General features: G+C 40.0%; 1 non-coding gene across 1 annotated transcript; it reads left to right on the forward strand.

Moving 5' to 3' along the window:
* The first annotated feature begins 2,247 nt into the window (after nucleotides 1–2,247).
* LOC118483049 lies at nucleotides 2,248–2,354 on the forward strand. Its single transcript, XR_004869515.1, has one exon. It is a non-coding gene; the product is annotated as a small nucleolar RNA R71 (small nucleolar RNA).
* The last annotated feature ends 8,652 nt before the right edge of the window (nucleotides 2,355–11,006 follow it).

Below are 11,006 nucleotides of genomic sequence, written 5' to 3' on the forward strand. Positions count from 1 at the left end.
GTGTAAGGCTTGTAGTTAGGACTTACAAGATTCATGGTTTTAGCATCCCCCCTCCCCCCACACTTAAATTACACATTGTACTCAATGTGTCCCAAAAATAAGTTTTTAGGTTTATTGAATGTGTAAGAAGGTGTGAAAAAGCAAAAAATTTATGTTACAAGGCATCTGGACACGGCCCCGTGGTGTCCGGTCACGGCCCCGTGTTCAGATCGCCAGTAACAGAAAATTAGTCAAAAGAAACAGAAGCCTGGGCACGGGGGCGTGTTCAGCGAGCACGCCCTGTGTCCAGTTACCTGAACTGGGCATTTTCTGCAGATGGTTGGGCACGGGGCGTGTTGGGTGAGCACGGCCCCGTGCTGAACTTGCTGTAATGAAGAAAAATTGTCGGGTGGCCCTGTTTTTGTGCATGGGGTGCTGGTTCAAGTTTCCCTTAGTATCCTTCACCATCCCGAGTGTGTTTTATTCCTGAAAATTAAAACTAAACTAGAAAACACAAAAATTAATCTAAACTAAACTAAGGATAGTTCCGGGGAATGCCTCCGTGGTGCGCCACGTTTATAAGGGTCCTTGGCTAGACCCAAAGCCTGTTCATATGTTACCTAAGAGGGATGTTCTGCATCCCATGCTGCACCAGGTCGTCGTCCTCTACTTTCTTTCCAACTCCAAACTTCACCTCCTTGTCCCCAATCCTCAATGTTAGTGTTCCATCATTCATGTCTACCACTGCTTGGGCCGTAGCTAGGAATGGCCTCCCTAGAATGAGTGGGACTTCGGTATCTTCCTCCATATCTATTATGACAAAGTCGACGGGAAGACAAATTCGCCGACTTTGACCAATAGATTTTCAGCGGCACCTTGTGGATCTTTGACGGACCTATCGGCGAGTTGTATGCTCATTTTTGTAGGGCTTGTTTTCCCTAGGCCGAGTCGGTTGAACATTGATGCGGGCATGAGGTTGATGCTAGCCCCGAGATCGGCTAGTGCATTGCGAATGGGGGATTCCCCAATCGAACAAGGAATTGTGAAGCTTACAGGGTCAATCTTCTTTTGCGGGAGTTTGTTGAGTAGCAGAACGGAGCATTCTTCGCCTAAATTAACTAATTGCAATGATTCAACTTTCCTTTTATGAGTGAGGAAGTCCCTCATAAATTTTGAATATTTAGGCATTTGAGTTAGGACTTCGATAAATGGAATATTAATATGCAATTGTTTTAGTAAGCTCTCAAAAGATAAAAAGAGAAAGTGCTATGAGTTCAAGTAAGAAAGTTTTGAACTTTGCAAATTGATCATCGGTCTTTTGACGAATTAACCGACCGGGGTATGGAATCGGAGGAGTCTTAGTGGGCTCTTGAATTGGTGAAGAAGTCTTCTCTTGTTGGGGCGTGGGTGGAGTTGTGGTTTGACTAGATTGGCTTCTTTCAGTTGGCGGTAATGTAGCCTACTCGGGACCCACGGTACGGTTTCTCAATGTGATGAGATGTACTTGCGCCTTTGGGTTGGTTTCGGTATTACTTAGTAACGCGCCTTGCGGTCTCTCGGAGAAATTCTGAGCTATTTGATTTAATTGTTTTTCAATGTTTTGAATACTAGCTTGCTGATTTCTAAAATTCAATTCCAATTGTTGAAATCGATCCGAGTTTTTCTTTTCGGTGTCGGAGATGAGGCGAGATACAGTATCTTCAAGCCTTTCTCGTCCACCTTGTTGTTGAGAGAAATTTTGAGACTCGTTTCTTGGTTGTTGAAAGTTTGTTCGTTGGTTTAGATTTTGTTGGTTACTGCCATTTCCGGGTTCTCTCCAACCAAGGTTAGGGTGGTTACGCCATCCTTGGTTGTAGGTACCCGTTGGGGGACCCGACGGCCTAAGTCTATTATCAATGTAGTTTACCGATTCTGTTTGATTATCTATTTTTTTTCATACAACTCCAATTTTCATGTGGCCCACCACACCCCTCACAAACCATAACCGAGGCCGTTTTTGTCATCTCTAGTTTTTTGATTTTTGAATAAAGGGCCTAAATTTGAGCTTGTAAAGAAGTGCTTTCGTCAACCTTATGGGCACCCAGGGCAATAGATTTATTGCCTCGGGGAGTGTGCCACTGAAAATTGGTTTGAGCAATTTACTCAATTTGATTATATATTTCATTTAGGCGACGATTACCTAAAAGTCCCCCGTAGCTAGAGTCAAGTGTCTGTCTTGTGTGTGACAACAACCCATTATAGAAAGTGGATACTTGTTGCCATACCACAAGACCGCGATGAGCACACTTTCTTAGTAGCTCCTTGAACCTTTCCCAAGTTTCATATAAGGATTCCCCATCCTCTTGTGAATATGTATTAATTTCAGTCATTAATTTAGCTGTTTTAGCAGGAGGGAAATATTTATATAGAAACTTTTGGGCTAGTTTATCTCAGGTGTTTACCAAGCCAACTGGGAGGGTATTGAGCCAAGCCTTAGCTCGGTCCTTTAGTGAGAATGGAAACATTTGAAGGCGGATGGCGTCGTTTGATGTTCCACATATCCGAAAGATATCACATATTTCTAATAAATTAGTAATATGTAGATGGGGATCCTCGTCCGTAAGCCCATGGAAGGTTGCGGATTTTTGGAGCATTTGTATCAAATGCGGCCGAAGTTCGAAGTTGTTGGCTTCGACATTCGGTGCATTGATAGCGGCGCCGAGATTACCTAGGGTGGGTCGTAGGTAATCCATGAGGGTACGTTGGTTCGCCACTGGAAGTGGGTCCCCCGAAACTTTCTTTTGGTTTTTAGCTTTAAGTCTTCTTCTTAGAAAGCGTTCGGGTTCGTCTAGGGGTTCTTTTATGTCTCTACTAGAACTGGAGCTCATACACTACGTGGAAAATTCAGATGTGGCGCCTGGGTTCCAAGTCCTGCAATAAAAACAAAAAAAAAGAACGTTGGTTAGAAGCTTCACCACGGCCCCGTGTTCAGATGAACACGGCCCGCGGTCAGAGATACAGTTATTGTTTTTCGGATCCCTGTTACTGGGAAGTTCGACACGGCCCCGTGTTGCACCGACACGGCCCCGTGCTCAACTCTCTGTAACTTGGAAAATAAAAACTGCCAGTAACGATGTTGGGCACCGCCCGTGTCCGACCAAGCACGGCCCGTGCTGAGGTCTGCAGAAACTGAAAATCTAAGAAAATCCCAAAAAAAAAAAATAGAAAAATTAGAAAAAACGATTAGGCCGTTGATTCCTAACTTTCTTAAAATCCTTGTGTCCCCGGCAACGGCGAAAAAAACTTGATGCATGTGAAGTGTCGTATAGTTTTTTTATGTATATTTTAAGACCTTTAACACTTTTTAGCCAAGTTTTAAATTTATAAAACACGATATTTACTAACACTAAACACACATATGGGCAAGTGCACCCATCGTGAGCGTAGTATAATGTTGGTAAGATACCGAGGTCGTCCAAGGACACAAGAGCCTCTAATACCGGTTTATACTCAACGTCTAATCAAATCAAAAGGTTTAGAAAAAGAGTTTTAAACTAGAAAAATAAAACTATCTAAAATGCTGAAAAATAAAATAAAATAAAAACAGATAGACAAGATGAATCACTTGGATCCGACTCGTGTGTAGTGTAACCTTTGATTATTTCCGCACTTTTGCACTTTTTAAGAGATTATATTAGTTATTATAGTAGGCCCCTCTTTTGAATGTGACGTTACCCTCAACCCAGTAGTTTGAGTCAGCAATGATACAATAAGGATTGGATTACTGAAAGATAATTAATTAAGTTATTAATGCATAACGTGGTAGTCCCCTCTGTTGAAGGTGACGTTACCCTCGGCTAAGTAGTCTGAGTCAGCAGGGATACAGTCCTAAGTAGCCGGTTTAAATTTTAATAGTAGCTTACATATGAGGGGATCAAAGAGTTTGGACCCCCGCCATCCAATACCGGTGGGTATTGAAGGAGGTTCTTCTAAATTTGACCCAGGTCCTTGCAGGATCTATACACTGAACAAGGCAAGACTCTTACCAAACCATTCACTTAACCCCCGACCAGGTAGCCAACATATCTCCATATAGACCGGGGAGATATGAATGGTGAAAATATTTTATTTTATATAGACAGTAAAATAATGCTAAGACACCATGGACAAATGATAAGGAAGAATCACCTTCAACATAAGAAACTAGTTATTAAAGTCATTAATACATAACCAAATAAAAAGTGCGAAAAGATTAAAAATAAAAAGTATTACACTAGACACTTGTCTTCACCAAGTGATGTAAGAGACTTAGGCAAACATGGCCTTTGATTGTCAAGAACTCTTACAATCAATCTTGAATCCCGAGACTACTCACACACTCCATGATGGATGATGGATGATGGTGGTGGATGATGGTGTTGTGGTGGTGGTGGAGTGTGGGTGAAGTGTGAGAGAGGTGGTGTGCCAAGGGATGGTTTGCAAATAAGCCAAGCACCCCTATTTATAGCCTGAACAGCAGCTCGGGCACGACCCCGTGTCCATCCTCCTTCTCTTTCTTCATTAATTGCAGTTTCTCTGCATTAGTTGACCACGCCCCCGTGTCCGCTGGGCACGACCCCGTGTGCAGAAGCGTATCTGTACTATCAAGATTTCATCATATTCTACGAATCTTAGAGTTGACCACGGCCCCGTGTCCGCTGGGCAGGCACCTGTGGTGGGTGATAAAAGCTTCTACAACTTTGTCTTTTCTGCAAACACTTGGGCACGCCCCCGTGCTCAATGAGCACGGGGCGTGTTCAGCCTTCTGTTCTTTTGTTTTTGCTTGGGAAGATGCTGTCGGGGGGTCGGGCATGCCACGTTTATTCCTTTTCTTGTATTTATGTTGGATTTAGCTGCCTTTTTGCTTCTTTTGTTCATTTGAGCTCATTTAATCCTGAAAGTACAAAAGGAAGACAAAAACACACCTTTTCCAACACTAAAATGTGATATACCGGACTAGGATTCGAGTTACAGGAACAAGGCCAAACCAACCACTCAAGAATGGAATCGTCGAGCGAAAACACATGATAACCTTCTGGAAGCAGCTTTTCTTGCCAACATACCTTTCTCCATCAATTATGAATCTGATGCCGTCACTAAACACATTCCTTAAATTTTAGCTATTTTCTGAGTGTTTATTTTTTAGTGTCTAATCCGCATATATATCACCATTGCTCTTAATTTTCTTGAATGTATATCTCTTAAATGTCAACATATACACGTGTGATTTAGTTTACGAAGATTTTTCAATGTCGAGAACCTCAATCAGAGAGTAAAAAAAAAGCGTAAGTTTCGCAATGGTGTAAAACTAAAATGGGATATACCAGGATAGGATTCGAGTTACAGGAACAAGGGTCAAACTAACCACTCAAGAATGGAATCGTTGACCGAAAACACTTGATAACCTCCTGTAAACATCTTTTCTTACCACCAGACCTTTCTCCATAAATTAGGAATCTGATGTCGTCACTAAACAAATTCCTTAAATTGTAGCAATTTTTTAGTGTTTATTTTCTGGTGTCTAATCCGCCTATATATCACCACTGCTCTTGATTTTCTTAACTGTATATTTCTTAAATGTCAACATATACACGTGTGATTTAGTTTATGAAGATTTTTCAAGGTCGAGAACCTCGATCAGAGAGTAAAAAAGACGTAAGGTTCACAATGGTGTAAAACTAAAATGGGAACAAGGGCCAAACCAACCACCCAACAATGGAATCGTCGAGCGAAAACACTTGACAACCTTCTGGAAGCAGCTTTTATTGCCACCAGACCTTTCTCAACCAATTAGGAATCTGATGTCGTCACTAAACACATTTCTTAAATTGTAGCCATTTTTGAGTGTATATTTTTTGGTATCTAATCCGCATATATATCACCATTGCTCTGGATTTTCTTGACTGTCTATCTCTTAAATGTCAACATATACATGTGTGATTTAGTTTACGAAGATTTTTCAATGTCGAGTACCTCGATCAGAGAGTAAAAAACGCGTAAGATTCACAATGGTGTAAAACTAAAATGGGATATAACAGGCTAGGATTCAAGTTATATGAACAAGGTGTAGGATTAGTATGACCTCTGAAATGAGTCAATTTGAGTAATACACACTATTTGAGTGGCGGAAACACTCAAACAGAGTAGAATCAGAGAGAAAGAGTAGAAAATAGATGAAGATACTTTGCAGATACTTTAACTACTTGCTTCTCATTCAATTTCTCTTGAAATTTTGGCAGAGTAACTTTACATCACATTCCAGACCGTTTGAAAATGAGAAACAACAAACCCATATATAGGCCTTACCCTTCCGTTTGAAAGTAACATACACACTTTCAAACGGACAGCACACAAACCCTTCCTTTTGAAACATAACATGCTTGTTTCAAACGGAACCCCTATAAACTTATCAAAACTTTACATATTCGACCCCTAAACTATATAAACTTGACATATTTAGACCCTAGACTTAATACATAGGCTTTGGACATAATGTACTAACAAACTCCCCCTTGGATAGAGCCGTAGTCTTCAGTCTTGGTCTTTGGGTCTTTAGACAGCTTTGTATTTCTCTTCCTTCGGTTTCGGCTTTCTACTCAGTGCAACCCTGATCTTTTCATTCTGTTTCTTCCTTGCATTATCTTCATCAGCTTGCATTTTCATGTACATTCCTCTCTTTTCTTCAATCCTCTGATTTTCACGTTCACGCTCACGCTTCGCTTTCCTCTTCATCTTTTCGTCTAACGACCACCATGAAGATTTCTACTTGCTCTCAGAGTTTATGCTTTTCTGAAAGCACAGTGAAACTACACGTTGAAATTGTAGCGCTTGCTCTTTGTCTGCTGGCTTATAACGGATCTTGTTAATGAACAAGCATTCTATGTCTTTCGCTGAGCAGTTAACCAACCACATTGGATCATAGACGTGAATTTCTCTAATTTCACCACCAGCTTTGTAAGATATGATCGCTTCAGTTGTTATGCAGCTGTATACCCAATCCATAAAACCTTTGTAGAATTCCTGCTCCATTTCAGGCATAGGAATTATTTTCATGGTTCTTGGAGGCTTTACATTCAGTATCGTCTCAATAACTCCGGTCTCTGGATCTACCCTTTGAACACGACTAGGATGATGAGGCTTCCACTTTCGACTCTCTTTTAGTGACTCGTACTTAATGTAACCCCACATCGCTTTGTCATTCTTCCTCACAGGGTAATCCAAGCTTCTAACTTTCGACAATTCATCAACGTCCCACCATGGTAATGACATGATGTCATATAGACGTTCAAATTATTGGACGCCGTACTCCCTACGAATAGCGTACGCGTTCACTTGTGGCAGAAATCCCCAACTTATAATATCGCCAAGAGAAACAGTTCTATCACGTTGGAAATACTTCAAAGGCCTCTTGAACTTTCTCTCATGACTGTCTTTGAACCACTTCGAACGATCTTCTTTTTCAATATTAGATTGACTTTCTTTCTCAGCATCTTTCTTCAGATTTTCAAAGACATTTTCATTTACAGCTTCAGTGACTTTCTGTCGCAACTCTTCCCTATTTTCCGCTGCGAAGAATTCCATCAATGTAGGATACTTAGAAGTATCCTTAACAACACCTTCATCATCTGGACAATCTTCCACTTCAACTCTATCATATAAATCAGCCTCTTCAACATACTTGTACGTGTAATCTGGCTGTTTATTGATATCAAACGATTCCAATTCTTCTTCAAAATCAAATTGGATATCAGGATTTACATCTTTCAAGATTTCTTTATAGACGTCTAAGCGCAAGAACAATGGTTCAGAATGTTCAGCTATTTGCGTCTTACCTGACTCCCCCTTTCCCGAAGCTTCACCACTTTCTTCATTCACTGTGTCGTTCATCAAATCATCAACGACCTTTTCAGTAGCAGCTTCTGTAACCCTAACACCAGAACCTCCTGCAGCATCATCATCATCGTCACCTTTTGAACCATGACTGCTAGCAGAGAATACTACTTCATCATCATCATCTTCTTCATCATCCTCTTCATCATCCTCTTCATCAACTTCCCCATCTTCATCACCAATCAACTCATGCATTGGAGTTTCTTCTTCGAACAAACCAGAAACTGCAGATATCAGTTCAGGATTCTCTGTAACCATAGAAGGTACTAGAGCCATTTCAGGCACATATGAACTTCCTTCAACTCCTTTACCCTTATCCTTCATCTGCCTTTCAAGTTCAGCTTGACGTTCAGCACGAAGATCTTCTACTTTCAACTCTTCAAACCTTTGATCGACTGACATTCCAAGCATACTTTTGACCACTCTATTCAGCATATAGACTTCATGGTCACTTACCGCTTTAGCTGCTGCAAGCTCTTTGTTCTTAAGCTTGAAATATTCGTTCTGACCATCACGTTGATTCTTCTCTTCTTCAAGCTCAGACACGCGAACTTTTAGAATATCGATTTCAGTCTGATCAGCATCAACTTTCTTTGCCAATTCTTTATTTTCACTCTCTAACTTCTGCACACGAACTGCAAGAAGTTTTTCTCTATCAGCTACCCTCTTGTTCTCAGCTGCCAACCTTTTGTTTTCTGCAACAACTTCTTCAACTTTTCTTTCAACATTTCTAACTTGAGAAGCGTTTGCAAAGTCGAAATCTCCAACATCTAGCAGGTTATCTTGCGGTGTCAGAAAACCTCTACTAGAAGAACCAGGTTGTACTTGGGTGAGTGGAGGTGTGCCGAAGATATCTTGTGAAGTGACAAATGGTTGTTGTGGTGGTGGTGTTGATTGAGGAGTAGGTGATGGTTGTCTTGGAGGTGTAGGTTGTCTTGGTGGTGAGTTGTGAATCGGTGATTGTGGTGGTGTTGGTTCATGCGGTGGTGAAGGAGGCTTCTGCATAATCTTTTGAGGTATCTTTGACACTCTAACCTTTGGAGTAGCTCTCTTACGACCAGCAGCTTTCTTTCTACCTCGAGGAGTTGATTGCGACCCAGAAACATGCTCCGATGAAGGAACATAAGGAGCATCATCCTTTTCTTGCCTCTTCCTCTTCTTGATCAACTTTTCTTTTTCAATCTCCTCATTCATTCTTCTTTTACGTTCAACCTCATCTACAACTTCGTCTTCTGAGGAACTTGAAGAACTAGTTGTGTCTTTGTCAACGTCATCACCTTCAATATCATCGATCACCTTCTCTTTCTCTTTCTGAATATCAGAAGTGACAGTCTGCACAACATTTTCAACAAAATCTGTGTCTGTTGTAAACAACTCTGCATCAATTATTATGTCTTCACCACCAGCCACCTCTTGTTCCTTTTCAACATTCACAGCAGGAACATCTTCTTCAGGCTCATCGATTAACATCGTTTGAACTTTCTTTTGTTTCTTTTTCGATTGTGAAGAAGATTCTTCGCCTGATTTAACAGTAGGAGTAGTTTTTCTTGTCTTCTTCTTTTGTTCTTTTAAGAACCATTCACTTCTCTTAGATATGAAATTTTTAAGAATTTTCAGCTCTTCATCATAACTTTTCTCTTTTCTTTCTTCTTCGTTTCTCCAATGCTCATGATTTTCAGGATCAGGATCCTGATAGTTACTATCTTTAATTGCTCCAAATAGTTCAGCAGATTTAGTTGGCTCTGGATGTTTTGGATGATATTTGGCTAAAGCTCTAATAGAATCATTATCCATGTGCGATAACACCAACAGATCATTTTCTTCATCTCTATTCAAATTCGGATATGCATGATCCAATATCATCTGCACAAATCTTGGATATAACCAAGTCTTTCTATCCGAAACTATTTCCTCAAACATGTAATGGAAAACAATATGAGAGAAGTTATATTTTTTGTTCAATACAAGAGCTACAACCATGTTCATCAAATAGTCACGCATGGTATCAAAACCGCCTTTCTGATGACTCATTGATATCAGTACTGAATGGATAAGAAACTTATAAGGCTTTGTGAATTTTGACTTCAAATAACTGGCACTGTTCAAGTCACCAACATATCCCATTCTTAGTAAGCAACCCTTGACCATCTTTTCTGGCAATTTTGATGGCGAATTCTCTTCATCCGGAAACTCGATTACTTCTCGAATAACTGCTTCAGTAATGACAATTGGTTTCTTTTCACCATTAATCTTCACAACTGAGTTAATTGTTTTGTTTTGATCATCATACGAAGCATTCTTCCAAAAGCGTTTGATATGAGATCTGAAAACTAAACGTCTCTCTGTCAAGGCCTTCAAAATAGGTATTCTCCTCATGAATTCCAGAATATCTTTGAATTCTGACAACTTCGGATTTTGCTTCTCATCCAGATTGCAGCAAACATTGTGAATAGGATTGAATAATACCGAAGTTGGCTGCAAAAACACAATCATTCAACACAGTTAAACACAAATATAACAATTTCAAACGGATGGCTTTCAAACTAGCAACATTCAAACGAAGAGTAACATTCAAACGAACTATGTTCAAACGAATGGATCTCAAACTAGCAACATTCAAACGAGGAGTAACATTCAAACGAAGAATAACATTCAAACGGACCATTTTCAAACGGATAGATCTCAAACGAGCCATGTTCAAACGGACACTTCTCAAACGGTTACTATCCTTCCGTTTGAAATTTGGTTCAAACCCTAAACAACATCTAATGATCAAATCAAACAAATTACTGGTACGGATTTGTTCTTTGTTGGAATCCGAGCACACTGGTATGAATTTCACCATTCAAAAACATCTAGAACATCCAAAACTACCTATCAAACTACCTGCAGACTTTAAAGATGTTTAAACACAACAAATCTGAACAATCAAACTATCACAAGATGAAATTACATCAAAACCGACACTACCCTATTGATCATATGAAGTTTTGACATAACAGAAACCCTAGATCTTCTAATATGCATATCAGAACATCGCCGACATGGAAATAAGACAATAATAAGATGAAAATAGTTCAGAAACTAACCTTCACCATGCTTAGAATTGAATAATCCAA

This window comes from Helianthus annuus, chromosome 1 (assembly GCF_002127325.2).
Source record: "Helianthus annuus cultivar XRQ/B chromosome 1, HanXRQr2.0-SUNRISE, whole genome shotgun sequence".
NCBI classification, from domain to species: Eukaryota; Viridiplantae; Streptophyta; class Magnoliopsida; order Asterales; family Asteraceae; genus Helianthus; species Helianthus annuus.